Raw genomic sequence first — 12,526 nt, 5'->3', positions numbered from 1 at the left:
TGGTGTGTGTTACTGCCCAGAATTCATCTGGGGCACCTGGAAAAATTGACTTGAATACATCTGACCACAGATGTCTATGTCTTTGGAAGCAGAATCTCCTCCCTACAATTTTGGAGAAATCCTGGTGGGCTTACATTCTCACTTATTCACTCAACTTACATTTCGTGAGCAAGTAACCTGCTCCCTCTGTATCCAGTGGTGCCACACATATAGCCTCAATCCTAAACATAAAAGTAACTCCTTGGATCCAAAAAAAAATTAACCATAGAATTGCCATGTCATTCAGCAATTCCACTTATGGGTATGTATCCAAAAGAATTGAAAGTAGGAACATAAATGGCTATTTGTACACTGATGTTCATAGCAGCATTATTCACAATAGCCAAAAGGTGGAAACCACACAAATGTCCATCAGCAGATGAATGTATAAACAAGATGTGATATATACAAACAATGGAATATTATTCAGTGAATACAACTGACATATGCTATAAAAGGATGAACCTTGAAGGCAGTATGATAGGTGAATGAAACCAGTAACAAAAGGAAAAATATTTCATGATTCCACTTATATGAGGTACCTAGATTAGTTACATGCATAAGACAGAAAGTAGAACAGTGGTTACCAGGGGCTGGGAGGAGGGGAAAATGGGAAGGAGGTGCTTGATGGGTACAGAGTTTCAGTTTGGGAAGATGAAAAAGTTCTGGAGAAGGATGGCAGTGATGGTTGCACAACGATGTGAATGTACTTAATGCCACAGAACTGTACACTTAAAAATGTGTAAGTGGTACATTTAAATGTTAAAGTGGTAAATTTCATGTTATATAAAACATATACTTTACTGCAATAAAAAATGTTTAAAGTAAGTCAGACAGAGAAGGACAAATATTGTATGATATCACTTGTATGTGGACTCTAAAAAATGGTACAAATGAACTTATCTACAATACAGAAATAGAGTCACAGGTGTAGAAAACAATCTTATGGTTACCAGGGTGTAAGAGGCAGAAGGATAAATTGGGAGATTGGGATTGACATATACACACTACTGTATATAAAATAGATAACTAATAAGGATCTACTGTATAGCACAGCGAACTCTACACAATACTCTGTGATGACCTGAATGGGAAAAGAATCTAAAAAAGAGTTGATATATGTGTATGTATAACTGATTCACTTTGCTGTACACCTGAAACTAACACAACATTGTAAATCAACTATACTCCAATAAAAAATTTTTTTTAATGTTTAATGCAGCTCCTTCACCACTTTCCACCAAAGGAATACACTAAAATAAAGATCCCTAAATATCTCAGACCTTACCAAAGAGTTAAGGGAGGTAAAAAGGAGATCGTGTAATGCACCACCCAGAAAAAAGATGTTCTAACCTACATTCAGCATTGCCATTCTGAAAGGTCCCTTGTGGCCACTTTGCAGCCTGAGTTTTCTTTGACATTTTCACCACACTCATCTCCTCTTCATTTTGGTTCCTCTCTGGTCCCTCCACTCCTCTGCATTTCAACTCCTACTGTTCTGAAATTCCAATCCCCCCTCCTTAACTATGTATATAAGTTCGGTTGTCGCCAATGTCTACATACTTACATAATCAGTGCCTTCCATTGAATGGAAGCCACCTCCTTGGAAGGCTGATGTGGTTGTATGTGCCATTATTTCCTGGGGACCAGATCAGGTTGAACTTGAATGTAAGTGTTCAAGGATATGAGTGGCTGAACAAAAGGTCAACTCACTTCACAGCCCGGATAGTACAGGTAAGGGGATGGTCAACCCGTCAGCATAAAGACCTGCTCCAAATGAAATAGCCTACAAGAACCAGATAGATCATTCTGTCTTTCCAAGGCAAATGCCTCCACCAGAAAGCTTGCTCTCCTTGAGATTCTGTTTTATTGATAATTACCTCTCTCAACTCCATTTTCTCCTCTCTCCTCCCAGTGGCTCTATATGTCAAGTGAACACTGGGCTCAAGCATTGGGGTTCAGATGTCCAATGAACTAAAAAACAAAAATAATTTTTCCTCAACTCCACCAGCCCAATGGTTCATTATCTCATCTCATATTTCTTTAGAAAGAAGAAGAAACCTGTAGGGAACGTCCTCAACAACAGAGTCTGCATCTGCAGAGGTCAACCTCCCAGGGCACAGTTAGGGTGGAGAAGGACGGAGGGTAGATATAGAGAGGCCAGTGGACACTATCCAGCCACTTTACTCCAGCAGGTTTTCAACACCATCCAAATACAGAAGATTCCCATATTTATATCTTCAGCCCAGGGACTTCCCTGGCAGTCCAGTGGTTAAGACTCTGGCGCTCGCAAGGCAGGGGGCACGGGGAACTAAGATCCCATGTGATGCATGGCATGGCCAAATAATTTTTTTTAAAAAAGTATATATATTTTCAGCCCAGATCACTCCCCTGCACTCATATATCCGAATTCCTGCTTGACAGCCTCACCCCACTGAACCATAGGCCTGCCAATCCAAATATGTCCAAAACAGAGATCTTGATTTCATAACTGGTGGCTCCCTGATCTTATCCACCCCAATGAATGGAACCACTAAACATGCACTACCTAAGCCAAGAAAAGCAAGAATTATTGTTGATTCCCCTCCCTCTTCACCCATATCCAACACATCAGAAATCCCCAGCTACATACACTGCCACCCTAATCCAAGGCACAGTCGCCCCTCCCCAGATCTAATACCCTCTTAATAGGGCTTCCTGCTTTCACTGTCAGCCTCCTCCAGTCTATTCTCTTCTCAGCGGCCGGGGCGTTTGTTTAAAAATGTTAACCAGAGCATCAGGCTCACCTGCTTTAAACTCTTCATTCACAGAACAATATCCAAACTCTTCATCATGGCCCCAAAGCCCTATAGGAGCTGGCCCCTGCTGATCTTTCTGACTCCATCTCCTACCTGCCTGGCCCTTCTCATCTTACTCTTCCTCATCCTCGCTCTTATTCAAACACCGTGAGCCCTTGCACATTTGCACTTGCTGTTCTCTGTGCCTGTAGTAATCTTTCCCCAGCTAGACCCTCCTTACCCTTCAGTCTCCTCCGAGACACCTTCCCTGACCACCTTATCCAAAGTAGACCTCCTTCCAGCTCAGGTCCTAGCTTATCACCCTATTTCTTTTGCAGAATCTGCACGATCTATAGCAGACATTGTCAGCATCCTCCCAGAGCCCTCAGACCTTTTTTTTTTTTTTTTTTGGCCGTACCGCACAGCTTAGGGGATCCTAGTTCCCCAACCAGGGATTGAACCTGGGCCCTGGCAGTGAAAGCACAGAGTCCTAACCACTAGACCGCCAGGGAATTCCCTAGATATCTCAGATCTTTCTGTGTGTTTCCAACTGCTGGGGAATCAACACTCCCTCACCCTGGGAATAGTCTCACCACACGTTGGGGGACGTAGTTCCAAGGCATGTGTTTTGCACCATTTCTTAGAGCTTCCCTCCAGGATTAAGCCCCAGTCTCCCACTGTGGTCTCTGGCTTAATATCTCATCTTTTGTCAGCTGCTTTCCCTTCCTGTATGGATTCCCCATCCCACTACCGTGTCCCCTCCATCTTCAAAATAAACCACTTACACTCAAATCCTTGTCTCGACACCTGCTTCTGGAGAAATCCAGGCGAAGACACTACCTAAAATTATCGTGTTTATTCAGTTGTTCATTATGTCCCTGACAAGGATGTAACTTCTTTGCCGATATGCACTCTGTCAGCTCGGTTCCTCCAGGAAGCAGACACCAAGATGAAACTGAAATGCAAGAGATTTATGAGAGAGAATGCCTGTGAAGGATAGAGAGGAAAGGAAGCAGGAGTAGACAGAGTCTTCAGACTACAATTTTGGTCTGACGTATGTGAAGGGAGAGAGGGAAGGAGGGAGAACTGAGTTGTTCTAATTGAGAACTGTATGTGTAAATTACACACTGGATTTTGATGACTTAGTATGGAAAAAATGTAAAATATCCCATTAATAATTTTATAGTGATTATATGTTTAAATGATATTTCAGATATACATATTAGGTTAAATAAAACATTATTAAAATTGGCTTCACCTGTTTCTTTTTACTTTTTTAATGGGGTTAACAGAAAGTTTTAAATTACACATGTGGCTTGAATTACTTTTTCTTTTTTGCCCAGCACTGAGCTAAACAAAAGTTGTGAGGTTTGGAAGACAAGGACCGTATGAGGCTTCACATATTAGAAAGTGCCAGTCATGTGAGAGGCTCTATGTACATTGTTTTATAACAGCTTTATTGAGATGTGAGTCACATACTATAAAATTCACCCTTTTAAAGTGTACAATTCAGTGATTTTTAGTATATTCCCATAGTGGCACAGCCATCATCACCATGCCATTCCTAAATGATTGCATCACCCACCAAAGAAATACCTGCAACTGGGTATAACCTGCAACGATTCTGAGCCTTCTGACAAGTTCAGACCTTTCCCATTTGGGGGCTTCTAGACTATTAAAAACTGAAGAACTCCTAAATAGGTTTACAGGCTCAATTTACAAAATTTATTAAAATTTAGATATTTACATTTAACAAATAAATGCTATTAAAATACTCACATAAAAATACCATGAAAAATAACTGCGCCATTCACAAAATAAGTATAGGGTGTGTTTTCTAAAACATTAATTCAGGGAATTCCCTGGCCGTCCAGTGGTTAGGACTCCTCGCTTTCACTGCCAAGAGCGCAGGTTCAATCCCGGGTCAGGGAACTAAGATCCCCGCAAGCCAAGCCGAGCGGCACAGCCAAATTAAATAAATAAATAAACAAAATATTAACTCACTGTGCACCAGAGGCAATATTGGTCCTGGAAAGAGACACAAATTTATCTTTGAGGATTAACCTCCTGAGAGTCTAAATCAACAGGCCCTTTGAGAAGGAGAGACCCAACCAAACATGGCCCTCTCCCCACCAAGCCCACCCCTACCATTCTAGGCCTTGCTAAGGTTATTTGGGGATTATGAAATACTGTATTAAGTGTTGTAAGTACACACAATAAGGAAGTAACCACCAAAAAGGACGGACTTTTATTAAAAATTAGGGGAAAAATCTAGTTTTCTCTTCGAAGAGTATGTGATGACTCTTGCTCACCTCTCCTTAGAGCAACGCCAATCTTAACAGGAAGAAGACTCCTAGGTATTCGACTAAATTACTGAATGGATGTGTGATGGAGCCATTTGAGACACCTACTAGACATCCAAGTGGAGATGTTAGTTAGAAATTTGGGTCTATGAGTCTGGAACTCAGGGGAGTGGTAGGCACTGGAAATGTAATGTGAGGTCTTATACAGATAGAAGATGTTTAAAGCCAAGAGACTGAATGAGGTCACCTAGGACGTGAAAGAAGAGAGGAAGGCCAAGGTTGGAGCCCAGGACACTCCAACATGTAAAGGCTGGAAAGAGGAGCAGGTGTGAGCAAAGGGCCCTGAGAAGAAATGGTAAACGAGATAGGAGGATATCCAGGAAAAGGTATCGTCCCAGAAGGCAGGTGAAGAAAATGTTTCAAAAAGGGAGGAATCAACTGTGTCAAATGCTACTGATGAGTTTGGCCAAGATGAGGAATGAGAGTTGACCAATGGTGGCCTCAACAAGAATAGTTTTGGTGGAGTAGTGGGGGTGAAACCTGATTACCATGAGTTTAGAAAAGAACAAGGGGACTTCCCTGGTGGCACAGTGGTTAAGAATCCACCTGCCAATGCAGGGGACATGGGTTTGATTCCTGGTCCGGGAAGATCCCATGCCTCAGAGCAACTAAACCCGTGCGCCGCAACTACTGAAGCCCGCGTGCCTAGAGCCCGTGCTCCGCAACAAGAGAAGCCACCACAATGAGAAGCCCGCGCACCGCAACGAAGAGTAGCCTCCGCTCTCCGCAACTAGAGAAAGCCCGCGCACAGCAATGAAGACCCAACGCAGGCAAAAATAAATAAATTAATGAATTTTTTAAAAAGAACAAGAAAGAGATAGTGAGCCTATGCAACCAAATCAACAAAGGAGCCACTGATTTTCTATACCCCTTTCCTGGTGCACATTCCACTCTTCTCCATTTTGCTCTGTGCCCAGGGAGGCCAACCTGTATGGACCACACCAGTGGGCTCCTTATCCTCTGGCTTCCAAGTGTGTCTGGCAGGAGGTGGGAGGGAGGAAGGAAGTGAGTTGGGGTGTCCTCTACAGGAGGCCTCTATACAACTCTCTTCTTCCAGCTCTGGTAAGTGCTTCCTCCCTTCTCCTTTTGTGCCTGGGGTATGAGTTCAGCTGTCACTAGCTTCAAGTTCTTCAACTATCCCTGTGGATCCCCTAAACTTTGCCCATACCTTTGAAAACAGTCTCTTTGTAAATAAATTCTCTTTGAATCATCCTTACTTAAATATGTCCTCCATTTCCTGTTGCGATATTGACTTATGCAAGTTATAATCCAAGAATTGAGCAGGTACCTGGGAACCTTTTGTTAAAAAAATTTATTATGGAAAATTTCAAGATATATTAGAGAGAATTGTTATAATAAACCCCCATGGACCCATTACCCAGCCTCAGCACCTAACTCATGGCCACTCTCATTGCGTCTAACCCCTGCTTGCCCATTCCCCACCCCTGCCACTGGATTATTTTAAAGATCTTGGACACCCTGGACATTCATCCATGAATAGTTCAGTATGGATGTAAAAAGTAAGAATTTTTTACATTACCACAATACCATTATCACACCTTAAAATTTAAGACTAATTCCATCGAAATATATAGTCGGTGTTCACATTTCCCTAATTGTCTCATAAATGTTTTTTTCCTGCACAGTTTGTTTGTATACCAGGATTCAAACAAGTTCTCTTAAGTTTCTAAATGTCCCTTTTATTTACTTTTTTTCTTTGCCATTTTTTTGGTTGAAGAAACCAGATCATTTGTCCCGTGGAATTTCCCACATTAAAAAATTTTTCTAATTGCATCCCTATGGAGTCATTGAACATATTTTCATTCCCGTGTATTTTCGGTAAACTACTAAAATTTAGAGGCTGGCCAGATTCAGATTTGAGTTTGTGGCAAAAATACTCATAGATGTCTCTGTGTACCCCTATTAGCATCAAATCAGGACTTACATAATATCTTTCGAGTGCAATGAGCACACCTACTGTCCAGATCTTGATTTCTAAATACCTTTCTTCCCTAAAAGGAACCAGGCTCCTTGGAGAAATGACAGATACCAAGTTTGGGGCAAACAAAATATAAGATAAGCGTGAAATATCTTCTTCCATCGGAAAGTAAGTAAGTGTTCAAAGAAAGATGGAGACACATCAAAAGGACATGCGAGCCAGCTTGAATGGACTCTCACTGGACAAATCTGAGATAATTTTTTTTAAAAATAAATGTATTTATTTATTTATTTTGGGTTGCGTTGGGTCTTCTTTGCTGCGCGTGGGCTTTCTCTAGTTGCGGGGAGCAGGGGCTACTCTTCGTTGTGGTGCGTGGGATTCTCATTGCAGTCAGTGGCTTCTCTTGTTGAAGAGCGCGGGCTCTAGGTGCACGGGCTTCAGTAATTGCAGCGCAAGGGCTTAGCTGCTCTGCGGCATGTGGGATCTTCCCAGACCAAGGATCAAACCCATGTCCTCTGCATTGGCAGGCAGATTCTTAACCACTGCGCCACCAGGGAAGTCCCAAATCTGGGATAATTTGAGTATCAAAATAAATAATGATATTAATGAATTACAACTCAGGGAACAAAATAAAGATCCATGAATCCACACTAGTATAAACAGATAAATATATAAGTAAATACGAAGGAAACACTCTTCCTTACAGTAGAAAGTCAATTAATTTGTAACTTTATGTGTGGTAGCTTTTTATTATAAATAATTTAAAACCTACAGGAAAGTTGCAAAAACAGAACAAAGATCTCCTATATACAATTCACCAAAATTCCCCAATTGTTAATGGTTTCACTATATTTAGTTTAGCTACCAAAACATAAAGTTTTGCAAAGTTGAATTATAATATGCAAATTTCCATCCCCATTTCCCGACCAACATCTCCTTATACATATATGCTGGCTTAGATACGAAAGCGTATTCTTACAATAATTTCTTGGCAGTGGAATTAATGGGTCAAAGTGTCTTAAACTCAAATATTATCCCATTGCCCTCTGTATTAGCTCCCTAGAGCTGCTGTAACAAATTACCAGAAATTTGGTGGCCTACAACAACAGAAATTTATTCTCTCTCAGTTCTGAAAACCAGAGTCCAAAATCAAGGTGATAGCAGGGCAGCAATCCTTCCAAAGACTCCAGGGAGGATCCTTCCTTGCCTTTCTCAGCTTCTGGTGGCTCCTGGTGTTCCTTAGCTTGTGACAGCATCACTCCAATCTCTGCCTCCATCTTCACACGGCCTTCTTCCCTATGTGTCTCTCTGTGTATCCTCTCTTCTTTATTTTATTTTATTTTATTTTATTTTATTTATTTATTTTTGGCTGTGTTGGGTCTTCGTTTCTGTGTGAGGGCTTTCTCTACTTGCGGCAAGCGGGGGCCACTCTTCATCGCGGTGCGTGGGCCTCTCACTATCGCGGCCTCTCTTGTTGCGGAGCACAGGCTCCAGATGCGCAGGCTCAGTAGTTGTGGCTCACGGGCCTAGTTGCTCTGCGGCACGTGGGATCTTCCCAGACCAGGGCTCGAACCCGTGTCCCCTGCATTGGCAGGCGGATTCTCAACCACTGTGCCACCAGGGAAGCCCCCTCTCTTCTTATAAGGACACTCTCATTGGATCTAGGGCTCACCCAAGTCCAGTATGACCTCATCTCAATCCTGACCTTAATCACACCCACAAAGACACTGTTTCCAAATAACGTCACAGTATGAGGTTTCAATAGGAATTTGGGGGCACACTCTTCGATCCACCACACCACTCTGAAATGCGTGAATTTATACTCCAGCAACAGTGTGTGCATATGGCCCCACTTTGTTCAGCTTTAAAAATGTTTTTTTGTTCAAGATCAGCCCCAGCCCCACTGAACTATCCCATGACAGGACCCAGAAGTTCCTAAGAAGTTCTTTGGAAAAGCAGATGCCCAACCCAGCTGTGAACTCCTGCTCCAGTTCCCTTGTCCTGCAGCTGCCTTGGGGCCACTGTTTCCTACATCTGCCCTGGGTGACGTTCAACACTGCTGGGAAGAAGAGGAAGCACTTTTCCCTTCAAAAGCCCCTCCTTGGACTGCAGGGCAGTGAGAGGACAAAGCTCCATCTATCCCTCCGAGGAGGAACTACAACAGAACTCCATGACACATACAAGCAACAACTTCCTGGCAACCATGATAGTCTGCAGGGGAAATCCAACCAAGAAAGCACAGTCCAGCAGCCCTTAAGATCCCATGCCACCACTCTTCTCACATTCATAAGGATGTCATGATTTCCAGTGTCTCTTTCTTTGGGGTTTAAAACTTCTACCTCCTTCATCTGTCACAACCCTGGGAGGTCACCATGATGATCCAGGTTTTATAAAATGATTGCAAACATTTATAGAAGAGACATGATTTCCCCAGATCCCACAATGAGTCATGGCAGAACTGGTGTCCTCTGCACATCACATGACCCTCTTCACTGCTAAACATCTCCTCTTCCCTGCTCTCCTCCCTGCCTTTGTGTGTTAGATTGAGCTGGCACAGGTTTAAGACCACCTTCATTTTCCTCTTGGGCTGACAAATCCAAGGAAGATTTTAGGTAAGCACGTGGTCCTCTCTCTTATGACCAGGATGGAGAAAGGAGGGCTGGATAAAAGAGCATTTCAGTGGGTTCTAGCCCATCTTGTCTTAAGTCTGGATGGAATAAAATAAAATCTAAGGAAAAGTCCTTCTAAATATATATATATATATGTAGAGAGAGAAAATATATAGAGAGCATAAAATAATATAAATAAAAGTAAATATATAACTTACAAGTTATATATAATATATAACTTGTAAGTTATATATTTACTTTTATTTAGTATATGTAATATAGTTATATTTCATATATATGAAATTTTATTTTTTGTATTTTAATCAGGAGGAAAAATTTTCCTACAAGGTGAATCACGTATTATTATGGGTTGAATTGTGTCCCGCAAAAGATATTGAAGTCTTAATCCCCAATACCTGTGAACGTGACCTTATTTGGAAATAGGGTCTTTTTTTTTTTGGCCGCGCAGCATGCAGGATCTTAGTTCCCTGACCAGGGATAGATAGAATCCATGCCCCCTACAGTGGAAGCACGGAGTCTTAACCACTGGACCACCAGGGAAGTCCCTGGAAATAGGGTCTTTGAAAATGATCAAGTTAAGATGACGTCGTTAGGGTGGGCCCAAATCCAATATAACTGTGTCCTTGGAGAAAGTGGAAATTTGGATGCAAAGACAGACATGCATAGAGGAAAGACGATGTGAAAACACAGAGAAAATGCCATCTACAAGGCAAGGAATACCTAAGGCTATCAGAGGCTAAGAGAGGGGCCTGGAACAGATTCTCCCTCATATCCCTAGAAGGAACCAACCCTGCTGACACCTTGATTTCAGATCTCCAGCCTCCAGAACTTGGAGAAAATACATTTCTGTTGTTTAAGCCACCCAGTTTGTGGTACTTTGTTACGGAGCCCTGGGAAACGAATGCATGTACCAATTCCTGATTAGTGCCATCAATAATGGAAGTACCATGATTGACTTAAACCAATTAAAATGAGCAGAATGAGCGGGGCTGAACTCCTCCTCTGTCTACGTGGAGAGGGTGAACGACTGAACGCACCATGACACCCTCAGCAAGAAGGGGGAGAGCTGGTGCAGAGGAATCAGCAGCATCAGCCACAATCTTCCTTCAGCCACAGCTTCTGTGACTTGGTCCTCTCTCCAAGTTCTGTACTGCTTCACTCTTTGTTGCTCAGGTTAGCACCTCTGGCCAATTCCTTCCTCCTTTCCTTCCACCGATCAGGTCCAGCCATCTCTACTCATTCTCCCTGCCACCCACATGTCCAAAAAAGGATCTGGCAAAGATAGGACTCCCCCCAGGTACTACAAGAGACAGATCTGGGAAACAAGGTCAAACTTCTCTTTAGTGAATGATGGGACATGAACAGAAATCTGCGAACACTCATACATGGCTCTATTTCAATTGCGTCACATACAGATTTCCCCCCAACTGGAACAAAGGGCTGAATCTAATTAGCTGGAATGTAATCAGGTAAAGGTTGGAGGGGGAGCTCAACAGGAAGCAGTTTATGTGCAAAAGACAAAGCAGTGAGTCAGCATCATGGCAAGAGTGGGCTCAGATTGCATTTATGGGTCTGATCCAGTAAGGTTCTACCACCTCCCACAACCAACTCTATTTGGACCACTCCTGAAGGATCATGTTTGATCTTGGGTAGGCCTTGTGAAGAGGGACATTGACCAACTTGGGTGATTATAGGGGATACCAGCCAGAATTGGTGAGTGCCTCCTAAAGAGTAATGACAGGAAGAGTACATGATGGGAAAGCATGATCACCCTTTGCAGGTCTAAAGGGTGGCCACTTACTCTGGAACTGCTCTCCCTGAATCCCCACCTTCAGGTCTAAACAGAAACATCACCTCCTCAGGGAGGTCTTCCCTTACTACCACCCTCTCCCTAGCTAAGTTATTGTCCCTTGTAGGAGACGTGGCAGGAGGAATTGTTAAGGGCTCAACTCCAAGCTCTACTGCTTACTAGCTGTGTGATCTTGAACTAGTCATTTCACATCTCTGATCGTCAATTTTCTTATTGCAGAATAGGGTTAAAAGTTATTACCTACTGTACTGGGTTGAAAAGTGTCCTCCAGAAATGCACAACCACTCAGAACATTAGAATGTGATGTTATTTGGAAATAGGGTCTTTGCAGGTGTAATTAGTTAAGATGAAGTCATACTGGATTAGGGTAGTCCCTATTTCAATGACTGATATCCTTATAATAGGAGAAAACAGAGACACAGGCACACACAGAAGGAAGATGGTCTTGTGAAGGCAAAAGCAGAAATTATCATGATGCCGCTGCAACCAAAGAGCATCAGGGATTGCCAGCAACCACCAGAAGCTAAGAAAAGACAAGGAAGGATTCTTCCCTAGAGCCTTCAAGGAGCATGGCCCTATTGACACCTTGACTTCGGACTTCTAGCCTTCAGAACTATAAGAGAATAAATTTCTGCTGTTGTACGACATCCAGTTTGCAATAATTTTTTACAGCATCTCTAGAAAACTAATGCACCTACCTTATAAGTAATGGTGAGGATTAAATGAAATGATGCTTGTCAGACATTTATCATAATGCCTGGCACATAGTAATGTTAGTCATCCTTATTTATACTATTTAGCTCTATGCTTCCCTTTTCTAATCTTGTATTTATTTGTTTAATATTTATCTTCTCCGACAGACTGTCCCATGAGGGTAAGGACTGTGAATACTTTCACTAATACATTCAAAAAACATATACTGAGCCCCTACCATGTGCTCTGTACCATGAGTTGGGGATACAATTATG

Source organism: Eubalaena glacialis, chromosome 13 (assembly GCF_028564815.1).
Source record: "Eubalaena glacialis isolate mEubGla1 chromosome 13, mEubGla1.1.hap2.+ XY, whole genome shotgun sequence".
In the NCBI taxonomy this organism is placed as follows: Eukaryota; Metazoa; Chordata; class Mammalia; order Artiodactyla; family Balaenidae; genus Eubalaena; species Eubalaena glacialis.
The sequence above is the reverse complement of the archived record's forward strand: the minus strand, read 5'-3'. Positions refer to the sequence as shown.